Raw genomic sequence first — 12780 nt, 5'->3', positions numbered from 1 at the left:
TTCCCTTGAAATTATTCAAATCTGCTTTACAGGGAGCTTCACCTGAAAGACTAGATTTGCATGAATTTGAATGTTAACTATTATTCAATGAACGTTAAAAGAATAGACCTGTTAGAAAGTGTAGTATTTTATTTTAAACAGTTTAATAGCTATCAATTCCTTACCATCATGCCTAAAAGAAATTATAAATTTCTAGACAATATAAAAGTGCGATATCCTTAATTGAAAAAATTTATTCAACTCAAAAGTGAAAATCAGTGTTGAGCATCAGTCACGTAGGTAGGACAGATATTGTAGACTATATCAAGACTACAAAACACAAAACTGCAAAATCGGCAAAATGCTCATGTCAAGCATTCCCTAAATTCTTCAGGTACAAATTTATAGGTAAGAAAAAGAAAAGGAATTGACTATCCAAGAAGCCACTTCTGCATTTAACACTATCGAACATAATCAGAGATTCATAATTGATGAATTTCATCTCTATTCTCTTTAACCCAGGAGTGGTCGCTAGGAAAAAGTCATGTGCTTGGTCGCACTTGTGGGATTCCCTTCACATTACGTTTTCTAGTTCTTTTTTAAAATAATGTTCAAATCTGTAATAAATAGTAAATTTGTACTTGCATTGACTGTTATATTTATTTACATTGAAGTGAATATGACTAGGCTAGTATAAAAAAGGACATGAAAATGTGGCACTAAAACAAAATAGTAATAAACTACGCAGTTACAAGACAGACAATTTTAATCAATACGAATAAAGTAGGCCTATACAAGTAAGAATTGAAGGTAACGCAGATCAACGTAAACATAGAAAAAAAATGCAATAATTTCCATAAAAGCCTGATGTCTACTACTCCTCCTCTTGGTCAATAAAATGTCACCATCTCTGGTTTTCTTTTCTCTCCTGTCATCATCTATTCGGTCATCATGATGAATTGTTGACAGAAGCAACACACTTTTATTCCTTCTTAGAATAAACGATGCCAACATGCCTATTTGTTTAAAAGCTGAACGTGCCGTTTCTGGATGATTGGCACACAATTGTCACACAGGTCATTGCACCTAGTGTAAGATGACACACAGCAATTGTCACATTTCGCCTACTCCAATATAACCTACAGCATATTTTGACATACTGTACGTATATGCAAGTTAAATAAGAATAATTAACAATTTTTTAAAAATATATGTACATACAGGGTGATTCAGGAGGATTTACTATCACTTACGGAGCTTATTTCCGAAGACATTCTGAGCAAAAAATGTCATCTAAACATGAGTCCTAATCTAAATATTTTCAGAGTTACACTAATTTGAAGTTATTTGTAAAATACCATTATTATTGAGTTTTAAGGGTAAAAGAATATTACAGATAAAGAATGAACTAATGAGAGTATCAATTCTTTAATTAGCTAGAATTCTGAATATTAAAGATATTATTAATTTGTCCTACAGAATAATATCTGTAATATTTCTCCTCAAATATTAAATAGAATTGTGAAGCTAAAAATGTGCTGTGAATTCCATAATTGCTTCGTACAGAATTTTTTTCGATTTTTAACTACAAAATTACATTTTTCTTACGTATTTATCACAATTGCTACAAATCAATTGCTTGTAAATTCTGTAAGATTGTACATTAGGATGCATAATTAAACTGCAAAGAATCAAGTTTCTAAAGTCGTATAATTTGTAATAATTTTTGTGAACAGTGCATGTGAATGATATACTTTTTGTTAAAAATTGAAAAACAAAATCTATACAAAGCAATTAACAACACATTTTTAGCTTCAGAACACTAATCATTATTTCTGAATAGTTCATTCTCTATTTGTAATATTCTTTTACCCTTAAAACTTAAGAAAAAAAGGTATTTCACTAATAATTTTGAAATTAGTGTCACTCTAAAGATATTGAGATTGGACACATGTTTACATGAAATTTTTTGCTCAGAATGTCTTCTGAAATAAGCTCCGTAAGTGGCGGTAAATCCTCGTGAATCATCACCATCATCATCATCATCATCAATGGCACGACAGCCCTTCATGGGCCCTGGCCTTTTTCAGAAGTTTTCGCCATTCCTCCCTATCCAATGCCAAACTTCTCCAATTTCTAACACCCAAAGTCTTGATATCATCCATCACACAGTCTTCCCAACTTTCCTTCTTTCCATCGGAATAAATTTGAAAACTCTCTTCGCAACTCTATCATCTTGCATTCTCACTATATGCCTGGCCCAATCCAATCTTCTTATTTTTATGAATTTAACAATATCCGGCTCATTATATAATCTGTACAGTTCGAAATTATATCTTCTTCTCCATGTTCCGTTTCTCTAACTGGTCCAAAGATTTGCCTAAGAATCTTTCTTTCAAATGTACATAATAATGTCGCATCTGACTTCGACAATGGCCAAGTCTCAGATGCGTAAGATAGTACAGACCTTATAAGAGTTTTATACATCACAATTTTTGTATTCCTAAATATAATTTGAGATTTCATATGTCTTCTAAGACCATAAAAGCATCTATTGGCAGATAATATTCGTTTTTTTATTTCAGAACTAACATTATTTTTGTTGTTAATTTCAGAGCCAAGATAAATAAAACTATGGACAGTTTCAAATTTAAAAGAGCCTATTTCCAGGTAAGGGGGTCCATTTATATTAGCTCTCGTGACTGGCATATACTTTGTTTTTTCTTCATTAATTTGTAAATGCATCTTTCTTGCTGCCTTTTCCAGCTTAATAAAGGCCTCTTTCATTGCTGCCTGACTTCTTCCTATGATATCTAAGTCGTCCGCATAAGCCAGCGCCTGAATCGACTTATAGAAAATAGTTCCTCTAGTATTAATACGTGAATCCCTCATGACTTTCTCCAGTGCTATATTAAAAAGGAGACAAGCTAGTGAATCTCCTTGTCGGACGCCACACCTAGTAGAAACAGAGTTAGACATCATGTTTTGAATTTTAACTATGCACTTGGTATTTGTCATCATAGCTTTCACCAGAGAGATCAATTTTTTTGGGATCTTCAATTCCTCCATTGCAGCATAGAGTCTTTCTCTATTTATGGTATCATAGGCTGCTCGAAAATAAATAAAAGGATGATGGGTCTCGATTCCAAACTCGTTGCACTTTTCAAGTAACATCCTCATGAATCACTCTGTATATTTGGAAAAGTTGTTGAGTATCATAAGTATTGTTTATAATTTTGAGGCTGATAAATTTTACGAGTATTATTAAATTGTATTTCATACTTAACAAATCGAAGTTATGCTCGCAGGAACATAGATAATCCAGGATTCGGCCCTCATCTTTATACTCATCATAACACTCAGCAATACTGTGCAACTGACGATTGACTCATGCATAATTCATTCTTTGTCTCTTCCTTATTCTTCTTCCGGCATTGAGTTCAAAAATCATTTGTGACATGTCTTCTTGTTCCGTTTTAATTTCATTCAGTACTGAACACAGAAAGGGTGACTTTTTTCAACCATTAGTTGGAAACATTGATGCCATCCCTCTGTAACGTTATTAGTTCTTGGCTCTTGCAATATGACTGCATTGTATTGGTTCCATAAATGGGGTGCATACCTCGTCTTCCCCTTCCATCTTCCTCGAATATAAGTTACATTAAAATAATCTGTAACTTTTAAGGGTAGTGGGTAGTGATGCCTGTATGATTAAATAATTTCAGTACAAAAGTTTAGTTCAATATTTTTAGGCACTTGAAATTTGGTGTTCAAATAATATGATGTCAGTGAACATAGAAAAAACAAACTTTAAACTCTTCTCATTAAGAAAGAAACCAGTGAAAATAAATCTAAACTATAGAGATGATAAGTTACAAAGAACTGAAAAAGTAAAATACCTGGATATACATTTCGACAATAAGCTGTCATGGAGAAATCACATTGAACTGATCAGCACAAAGGCAACAAATCGTTTTAAATTACTAAAAAGACTGGCGGGAACGAAATGGGGTAGCTCAAGGAGTACACTCAATACAACCTACAACACATACATAAAGCCTATCTTAATGTACTGTGGTGAAGCACTAATAACCTCATCAACCACAAATAAACAGACATTAGAACACACTCAAAACCAAGCTTTATGTCTCATCACTGGTGCAATCAAAACTACTCCAATTGAAGCCATGCAAATAATCACATCTAATAAACCTGTTGTAACAGATCTTGAAACACAAGCCCTTTTAACCTATGAAAAATTAAGAAGGCTTCCACATTGGGATAAATGGAGTAAATACAAAGATTCTAAATTTACATTGAGGACCCAAAATGGATACATACAAGAGGTAGAAAAGCTTAAGCAAATTCTAGAAATACCAAGTGAAAAGGAAAACTTGATGAATCGATATAATCCACTTAATAACTTCAAAGTAGATTGCTGCCTTGATCTTGATGAAGTCTTCAACAAAAAAGATATAAATCCAGAAATAGCAAAAGCCATTGCCCTACAAACAATTAATAGAAAATATCCACAAAAGGACTGGTTGTACATTTACACTGATGGATCTCTCATGGATCAAAATGAAGGAGCTGGAGCAGGAGCTACTTGCCAATACTTTTCTCTTTATAAAAATGTTGGCAAGTACACAACAAATTTTGATGGCGAAGTTGAAGCCATTTATACATCACTTCAAAATGTATTTGTTTGGCTAAACCAGTGCAAAAACATAGTCATCCTGTCTGACTCCAAAGCTGCAATCCAGTCCATCAGCTCAACTACATCCCCTAAAATGGAAAAAGTGAAAGAAATTCATTGCATGGTAAAACAAATTCAAATGCTAAATAAAAAAGTGGATCCCGGCCCACTGTGGACTGAACGGTAACGAGAAAGCAGATATGTTAGCAAAGAAAGGAACTTATATCAACTTAAAAACAAATTTCAAGTTCCCATATGAATCAATAAAGCGAGTCATAAAAAGAATAAGTTACAGCGAACAGGCAAAACATCAAAATTAAAAATGGAAAGAATCATTCAAAGATCCAAAACTAATTCCTGATCTACCTCGAAAATCTGCCGTGGCCATGTTTAGATTGATTACTGGTCATGATTGCCTCGGTAAACACCTCCATCGTATTGGAGTACTGAATTCACCTAAATGCTTACTGTGCACCAGAGAAGAGGACATGGAGATGGAGCACTTGGCTAATTGTGAAACTCTTAGGACATTTGTGGACCTTCCATCAAAATATTGGGAAGCAAGAAGGATGATGACTTCATTGTTAAATCCAGAGCATTAGACACACACACACACACACACACACACATATTTTTAGGCATTTAGTATTTAAAGTGGAACAAAAATTTCCATGGTTATACAATAAATCATTCTGAATTCAGTTCTATAAAAGACAACTAATTAGTTTCTTATCCAAGTGCAAAAGAAAGACCCTAACTGATAACCTGTTTTCCCACTTTGCTAAATGTACCCCAATCTTCAGGTGCACATCACTTGCTACAATCTTCACTCATATGCCTTGTATTTTTTAAAGTTATCAAGTATTGTATATTGTAAATTCTAAAGCAAAAGTTACTTAAATATTTCACCCGTAATGAAACAGAAAAATATTGAACTTTGATTAACCATTTTTGCCATTTTTTTAATGCATATATTTCCCCCCTCCCTTGTGTTATGTGTGTGATATTCTTAAACCCGTAGGTATACTTTGTAGAACACAGGCTGTAGAAAACACTGTAAAAGTTTCATGTAAATAGATTCAATAGTTTCAGAGAAAAATGCACTTAAGTTTGGAAAATATCAACTTACGAAAAACTGCATTAAAAATGATGCATGAATTACATGTGCCATCAAATTTAAAGAGGTCATTTAAAGGGATTATCTGCAGAGATACCCCCACAATATATTATTTAAAGAGCAAGTTTTGTACTTTTTAAACACAAAACAAAAAGTAGCATTTTTAACCACTAATCATAGCTGGTTCCCTTAATAACAGTTCTGAAATATCTTCATACAGCTAGTCATATGCTAAAAGGTATATCTGCTCTTGGAACGAACGCCAGACTTAACAGCTGATGTACTCCATTCCTAAATGCCCTATTGTCTGCAATGTTATATGAAGCTTGCAAATCTGTAGCCTTTACAGTCCTGTAACCTGATTGTCCCAAGTGAAAGAAACATAGGCCCCTAATCTGGTAGAAGCTGCAGGAAACACAGCTTGATGGGCATTAATAAAACATTGTTCTAATAATAATGTATGAAATATACCAGCAGGCTAAACAAGCAGTATGTATACTATATAATAGGTGAAGTGAACATAGGTTAAATGTATCGTAGGTTAAAATAACAGTAGGCAAAAGCTCCACGGAGTGTGCCAAATGTCACGGAACCGAACATGGTGTTACAGGATGACCTGATTACCGTATTCAGAAAAAATTATAGAATTTCTTTTTTATCATCATCATCATCATCATCATCATCATCATCATCTCCTTCAAGGCTTAGACTTTTCGACCTATTCCGCCTCCACCAAAATTGGTCTCGCCATCTCTTAACTGGTCTTCCTAGTGACCTCCCTCCTTTTGGATTATAATCCATGGCTGCTCTAGCAATACATATAATTGGCATTGTATGTAGGTATGTGTTCTTTTCAGTCCTGTTGTTTTGTTCTGATTATTTCTATTACTGTATATTTAGTGCCTTTCTTATATCTTCAATCCTCTTTCTATCCAATAAAGTATAGCCAGCTATGTATCTAAAAAATTTCATTTCTTCTGCTTCGATTCTTCGTTTGTGATCTTTGGTTAGAGTCCAGCATTCACAACCATACAAGAAAGCAGGGAATTGCCAAGACTTTATAAAACTTCAGTAAAGTTTCCTTTCGCACCTTTTCACCTACAGTACAGCGAATTGTACCACAAAAATACTGTAGTTAAATATATTTAGTTTAATATAAATTTCAAACTTTTTCTCATAAGTTATAGAGCAACCCAAATATTTAAATGTACTAACTTGTTCTATTATTTTACCACCTATAACTATTTTTGCTCTAATTGGGTGAGGTCCTAGAAAAGCCATTGTTTTTGTTTTACAGTCCCATTGTGAAGAATTAGATAGTGTTCTATATGAATGGTTGGCAATTAAAAGATCTAAGGGAATGTGCATTTCTTGACTGAGAAAGCCAAGGAATTGCACCAGAAAATGAAACTGCAAGGTGAGTGTGGATTTTTCGTTGGGTGGGTTAACAGATTTAAAGAGAAATATGGAATCCGAAAACTAGATGAGTCCGGTGAACAAAGGAGTGTCGACAAAGTGTCAGTGGATCAGTTTATTAATCAGTTCCAGAAAATTGTGTCTGAGAGTAATGTTAGTGTGGAACAAATACACAACGCTGACAAGACTGGATTATTATGGAGATGTCTTCCACAACACTGGCATGTGCGACAGAAACCTCACCTAAGGGCTTCAAACAAAACAAAGATCGTTCAGTGAATATGCTAAATTAGTGTATTTTTGTGTTAAGTGATGTTTTTTAATAAAGAAAATCTACACAGTTTATGTTATTTAGTTATGATCAAGTGACTGAGAAATAAGCTTCATATGACTGCGATTTCAATAGGTTGGCATCATAAAATACGAACAGGTAATTTGTTAAAATACTTGTTCAATTATCCGGAAAAATCTCGTATCCGGAATTTGCCTGGTCCCATTGGTGCCGGTTAAGAGGGATTCTACTATAGTTGTAAGATTTAGTTGTTTTTTCTTAAAGTTCTCAGAATTGAGGTTCTTTCTTCAAGCCTAGGGGGATAGACGTGGAGTAGTTATTCATTGCAATATTTCTCCAATTATTTAATATTGGAGACGCAAATCTCTTGACAAAACTACTTGCGCTATAGTCATCTATGTACGTCCCCTTTGGCTGCTCTCCAGCATAAATTACAAAAATGTCTGCATAAAATGTGCGGACATCTACCAGAGAATATATTTTTATGCTGTATTTTGTAGCTTTATTTTCAATATATACGCGAAATTTACACCTTCCTCGAAAATCTTCCAACATTTCGTCCACCGTTCCATATTCTCCAATCTGATAGCTTGCTTACAGTGTGATTGAATACTTCTCATATAGCAACCTGTGCCTGTCATTTATGTTATCCAACCTCAAAGCACAAAGGAGAAGAAAAAAATCTTTTCATACACATTGTAGCTCTCAAGCACTCTGGATAATCCCATAATTTATTAACTGAACAACTGAATCTACAATAATTTCATTTTGCAAAGAATGACATTCGTAAGACATTCTGAGAATTGGCAGAAAAGCCCAAGCATGGTTGGTCGCATGATAAGAGAATCCCTCACAGATGATGCAGGGGCTTAATGAAATCGCAATTATGGGTTTGGTGAAAATAATAGCTGCTTGTGACTAAAAGTCATAAACTCAACTAGAGAGAAAACCAGAATTCAGAATCAAGATTTAAAGAGATGTGAGAGTAATATTCATACAGCGACCACTGGCGGGTTAAAGTCATGGATAAGGAATTTACTTATGGACTAAATGCAAATCCATAACCATAAATGATTTGACACCTCATGCTCAAAAGGACATCACTGAAGATTTAAAAGGTTCGCCCTTTTGCATATTATAAATTGATACATCAAACCACATTGACAAGAAAACGTCATCAGTTTTTGTTGGTACTGGAAAACTCCAAATTTTGAAATTAAAAATTAAATTTAAAATTCACCAATACACGTGGAGAGACTTCAGATATTCTGGTTCATTATACAGTGCTCTCATTTTATGAGAAAACTTTGCATCATTCCTCCGTTGGCCGACTTCCTGCTCTCCCGACCGTATCGTGGGAAGCCAGTTCTACAAAACTTCCCAGCAGTTAGTTGCTTCTGACAATTGTACCGGAACATGTGAGTGACTGTTGCTTGTGTACTAAGTAAAGTGTACGCCGGGTAGGGTTGCCAACCCTCCCGTATTTGCCCCTCATTTTTAACACTCTCCCGGCTCCTGTATTTTTCTTCTCTTCGAGCATTTTTCTTCTTTATTTTTGCATAATGTAAAAATTATTATTCTAAGCATTTGATTTTGCCGTGAATGATGATTTATATGCTGAATTTTGTTGTTCAAGAGATGAATTAAAATGTGCAGTCTTCAGAGAAGATAATGCTTGTCAGAAATAGGTTTTTATTGCTGACTCGTTTAAAATCAAACCATGTTTATATTATAAACTGGAAAAAACTGGTGAGTTTTATTCTAAGCGTACCAAGTAGTAATGCTCATACAAAGAGGGTATTTCATTTCCTGAACAATAATTACACAGATGTTCAAAACAGGAGCACGATGCATCTAATTAGGCTGACCAGACGTCTCCGATTTCCTGGGATAGTCCCCGGTTTTGAGATGCTGTCCCCGGGGAGAAAATGTCCCTGTTTTTGTCCCCGGAAGTGAATTTTGTCCCCAGAAGCTTTGATTTTGTTTCAATAGCATTTTACTGAAACTGCTGTGATTCATGCACATTTCTGAAAGTTTCTCAGTATGAGACAGAAGAACCAGTGAGCACAGTATGAGATATTCTGCACTCTTTGAGAAGAATATAGCATCTTTCTCTTTGGTCATCTTAGCATTCGCGTTGCATGGAAGCGTTAGAACTGTCACAGCGTCCATTTTTATGTAATTCAAAAAATGAGGAATTTTGTGACAAACCAACAGATGAAAAGTGGTAAGATGTTTTTCAACATTTATAAAAAAAAATTCCATTGAGTTTGAAAATCTTCTCAAAATAGTGTCATTAATCATGTGTCTTTCAGTCAGTAATTCATCAGTTGAAAGACTTTTCTCCACAATGAACTCAATCTGGACTGATGAAAAGTCAAGAATGAAAATTGAAATATTTAAAGCTTTGTTACAAGTGAAAACAAACTTTCATTTCTCATGTGAAGAACTTAGTGGAAAGCTGTATGGGAATGAACAGATTCTTCAGACAAGTACTTGTAAAATGTGTGTTAGAGTTCAGTGTGTACAATATTATGTGAAAGACTTCCATGCATGCGTCAGAACTGAAATTGAATTCTTGAATTCTTAGTGGCTATAATTATGTATAGGAGTTACCTCTGTTTCTGCACTTAATTAAAAAAGTTAAGATATTCAACAAATTTAATGTGCAAAGTTCTATCATTGTATCTAATGTTACATGTATTTTCTGCAACATTTCAATAGAGCATGACTAGGTAAGTGTTAGTGGTTTTTCTTGAAATTGCCGATGTCCCCTGCTGGACCACAAAATATCTGGTCGGACTACATCTAATCATACCAGAACAGCAAACTGCTGACGACTTCAATTATTATGCGACACAAAATGTGTCTCAAAATACTCTTAATTTAAGCTTAGGTGCTGAAGTGCAGAATAAAATTCTGTGGCCGGGAGGAAAAAGGTCTTAAGTCAATTTTTTTGTGAAAATGAGATTTTTATATATTGTGAAAGCGGAAACAATTCTCTACAATCTGGTAAAATGATTAAAGTCAAATAAGACTCCTGACTGGATTTATAGAGCATTACTGTAAACAGTCCTATAATAATTGTTTAAGACCCATTTTGCATTCCTAATAATTTACATTTCTCATTTATTTTGACATGAAAAAGGTCTTATGTTTACATAGTCCCTTCTACTCAGTTTGGGTTCTAGTCTTAAAAGGGCTTAAGTGCGGCTATTTTTGGAAATAATCAAGAAAATTGTTAAATGAGCAACATTACCTATTTTAGAAGAAATATAAACAAATAATATCCAGGGAAAACCTCTTAATTAAAAAAACTCTATAATTGACACCAATTGCCATCTTTCTACTGCTCTCCTGAAAAGTATAAAATTTTTACTTAAGACCTTCTTCCTCCCGGCCACAGAATTGTTTTTAGTAATGGAACTGAATAATTTGTCAATTTTCTATGTGAAATTTTGTCGATTCCTTAGTCTCCCATATTTTCTTCAAAAGAAGTTGGCAACCCTAATGCCGGGGTTCTGTTGTAATCTAGATCCCTTGTAAAATGAGAGTACTGTATTATGGAAATTGTTGAAAGATTTAACATTTCAGACAAAATACTAGGAATATCAGCAGACAACAATACAAACACCAATTTTGGTTATTTAAAAAGAAACTTTTTATAGGCTAACTAATGGCGGGTACTTGACTTCTCGTCATTCACCCATATGAACCCAGTTGTGTAGACCAATTTACCAACAGAGTCATTGTCAAGGATGTGACATAGGAGGCTGGCATACACTACACCCATGATGAGGTGATAAGATTTGTTGGAATGCCACAGAGGAACCGGAACTGCTGGAGAAAACCCATGTTACATGGATCACGGGCTTGCCTAACACAAGTTATAAATTGAGGTATGTCGGGGATCGAACCCAGGTTCACAACATAATAAGTCCAGCACTCTACCACTAGACCACTGTGGCGGCTGGTAAAAAAAATATTTAATAAATAAAAAAGAACTGAGTAGGCAAATATGTGGGGTAGTTGTGCAGCCCATATAATACACAATACTGTACAGAACTGCTGTAGGTATTTTGCCACTTGACTTTCAGGCTGTTATAGAAAGGATTTTCCAATTTTTTTCGTTTGCTTACTGTCAAACTGGAGAGTTTAAAATCATTCTGTGAATTTTCTGAAGGAGAAAATAAAATTACGTTAGACCATAGCAAAACCAGATGGTTTTCTTTAAAGCCTGCTTTGAGTTGTTTGAGTGAAATGTATAAATCCCTCAGGTCTTGTTTCTTAAGCTTGGATAAATTTCCAAGCAGGCTTGTGGTCTTTTTCAACAAAAGGGAGAATTTTTACTATTTCAATTTCTTAAAAAGTCAAAAAGATATTTTCTGAAGCTGTACTGATGACTGAGCGTGAGGATTCCTCAGGTATTGAAGTGAAAAAATGAAGCTGACAATCTTTTGTTGAAGCTTAGGGCAGGACAAGATGAGGTCTTTATAAATAGTAAAGTACTTTATAAAGTAAATAATCTCCAGTCTGCTGATTGAAGCCCATGTGACATCTCTGGGATATGTGCAGCTCCTGCAGACAGATGCCACCTGTAGGCAAATTCCTCCTGGTCAACCTGTTAACTGTTAAATATGATTAATGAAATGATGCTAATGAAGGAGAAATGAGTCCGAGGTCCAACACCGAAAATTACCCAGCAATTCTGCTTCGAGTGGTTGAGGGAAACATGGAAAAAAACCCCAACCAGGTAACTTGTCCCAACCAAATTTGAACCCAGGCCTGCTCGTTTCACGGTCAGGCAGGCTAATCGTTACTCCATAGTGGTGGACATAATTACTGATTACTCTACACTGAACAAAATATAATCATGTCATTTAAACATTATTACTGCAAGAATCTTGTGAGAAAAATAATATGTGCAATTGACAAGTTGATTCATGATGCAACTCTGATTAAGGTAAATGTTCTGGATGTTCTGCATGTCATTGCAGAGGCTTGGAAAGCAATCACAGATTCAATAATGTCAACTATTTTCATACTATGTGGATTATCTATGGATGAAAGTGGATCTTTCAGGACTGAAAGTGGAACAGAATTAACACGACAGACGACTAATGTGATCAATTAAAAGCTGGTGTGTCATATGAAGAATATGTAACATGTGAAGTTCAAATCATGGAACAATTAATGTTAGAAAGAAATCTAACATTTGATGCATCTGAAAATGAAGAAAAGGACGAGGGAAATAAAGAAAACAATGAGTCCCCAACAATT

The 12780-nt window shown here is 34.6% G+C and overlaps 1 protein-coding gene and 1 long non-coding RNA gene across 7 annotated transcripts in view; one reads left to right on the top strand and one right to left on the bottom strand.

The window, feature by feature from the left end:
• LOC138693797 (CD2 antigen cytoplasmic tail-binding protein 2 homolog) overlaps window positions 1-12780 on the bottom strand; it is a 123924-nt gene that overhangs the window by 54997 nt on the left and 56147 nt on the right. The gene's annotated exons all lie outside the window — the stretch shown is intronic.
• LOC138693798 (uncharacterized) overlaps window positions 1-12780 on the top strand; it is a 123418-nt gene that overhangs the window by 104653 nt on the left and 5985 nt on the right. For 2 of the 5 annotated variants that reach the window (XR_011330462.1, XR_011330466.1), the window contains exon 4: window positions 2595-2649. The exons of the other annotated variants lie outside the window; for them this stretch is intronic. This is a non-coding gene — a long non-coding RNA (uncharacterized lncRNA). The remainder of the gene's footprint in view (window positions 1-2594; window positions 2650-12780) is intronic. 5 annotated transcript variants of the gene reach the window in all.

The sequence above is a fragment of the Periplaneta americana genome, unplaced genomic scaffold, assembly GCF_040183065.1.
Source record: "Periplaneta americana isolate PAMFEO1 unplaced genomic scaffold, P.americana_PAMFEO1_priV1 scaffold_21, whole genome shotgun sequence".
Lineage (NCBI taxonomy): Eukaryota > Metazoa > Arthropoda > Insecta > Blattodea > Blattidae > Periplaneta > Periplaneta americana.
The sequence above is the reverse complement of the archived record's forward strand: the minus strand, read 5'-3'. Positions and strand labels throughout refer to the sequence as shown.